This window comes from Lathyrus oleraceus, chromosome 4 (genome assembly GCF_024323335.1).
Source record: "Lathyrus oleraceus cultivar Zhongwan6 chromosome 4, CAAS_Psat_ZW6_1.0, whole genome shotgun sequence".
Taxonomy (NCBI): Eukaryota; Viridiplantae; Streptophyta; class Magnoliopsida; order Fabales; family Fabaceae; genus Lathyrus; species Lathyrus oleraceus.
This window is the reverse complement of record NC_066582.1, coordinates 338,578,615-338,579,404: the sequence shown is the minus strand read 5'-3', so window position 1 is coordinate 338,579,404 and position 790 is coordinate 338,578,615. Positions and strand designations below refer to the sequence as shown.

The following is a 790-nucleotide window of genomic DNA, read 5'->3' as shown; positions in this document are numbered from 1 at the left end:
GCACGTTTATTCTTTCATAGAATTAAGAGAGCTATGGCCGAAGATCAAAACCAAAGACCTCTTAAAGATTTCGCTCAACCATCTAACGAAGAACCTAGTTCTAGTATAGTAAACCCAACTATCCCATCCAATAATTTTGAACTTAAACCATCCCTGTTACAACTAGTGCAACAGAGACAATTCGCGGGTCTCGCTACCGAGAACCCTAACCAACATTTAAAAATATTTCTTCAATTAGCAGATACTTTTAAAACCAATGGAGCTTCTCCTGAGGCAATACGTTTAAGATTATTTCCTTTTTCCCTCAGAGATAAAGCCCTATCATGGTTAGATTCCCTTCCACCCAATTCCATTACGACTTGGGATAACCTTAGAAGAGTTTTTCTTGCTAGATATTTTCCCCCGAGTAAGATCGCTGTTCTCCGAAACCATATAACTAGATTTACCCAAAACCAAGGAGAATCGTTGTTCGAAGCTTGAGAGAGATATAAAGAGTTGTTACGAGCATGCCCACATCATGGTTTAGGAAATTAGTTAATCATTCAAACCTTCTATAATGGACTTCATTACAACACAAAGATGACCATCGACGCTGCCGCAGGCGGTGCTCTGATGAACAAACCTTATCCTGAAGCTAGTGCCCTCATCGAAGATATGGCTCAAAACCATCAATCATGGGGAGTCGAACGAGCGATAGTGGAGAAGAAGGAAGCCCAAGGAGGAGTGCATGAACTAAGCTCTATAGACATGATGCAAGCTAAAATGGACGTATTAGCCCTCAAAGTCGAGC

The 790-nt window shown here is 41.0% G+C and overlaps 1 non-coding gene across 1 annotated transcript; it reads right to left on the bottom strand.

Annotated features, from left to right (window-relative positions):
* Positions 1-417: 417 nt before the first annotated feature.
* Positions 418-524, bottom strand: LOC127077739 (small nucleolar RNA R71). Its single transcript, XR_007787515.1, has one exon. It is a non-coding gene; the product is annotated as a small nucleolar RNA R71 (small nucleolar RNA).
* Positions 525-790: the final 266 nt, after the last annotated feature.